We start from the raw sequence: 300 nt of genomic DNA on the forward strand, positions 1-300 counted from the left end.
TGTTTGTAGATATTTTTGTCAGATGTTACTACAGTATACTGAAGTATAATCATAAGCATTTCATTAGAGCCAAAGGCTTTGATTGACAATTACATTCCGTTTATGCAAAGAGTCAATATTTGCAATGTTGACCCTTCTTTTTCAAGACCTCTGCAGTTCGCCCTGGCATGCTGTCCGCTAACCTCTGGGCCACATCCTGACTCATGGCCATCCATTCTTGCATAATCAATTCTTAAAGTTTGTCAGAATTTGGTGGCCTTTTTTTGTTCGCCCGCCTCTTGAAGATTGACCACAAGTTCT

The 300-nt window shown here is 40.0% G+C and overlaps 1 pseudogene; it reads left to right on the top strand.

Annotated features, from left to right (window-relative positions):
• LOC116695329 (5-hydroxytryptamine receptor 3A-like) overlaps positions 1–300 on the top strand; it is a 176,825-nt pseudogene that overhangs the window by 164,222 nt on the left and 12,303 nt on the right.

This window comes from Etheostoma spectabile, chromosome 9 (assembly GCF_008692095.1).
Source record: "Etheostoma spectabile isolate EspeVRDwgs_2016 chromosome 9, UIUC_Espe_1.0, whole genome shotgun sequence".
In the NCBI taxonomy this organism is placed as follows: Eukaryota; Metazoa; Chordata; class Actinopteri; order Perciformes; family Percidae; genus Etheostoma; species Etheostoma spectabile.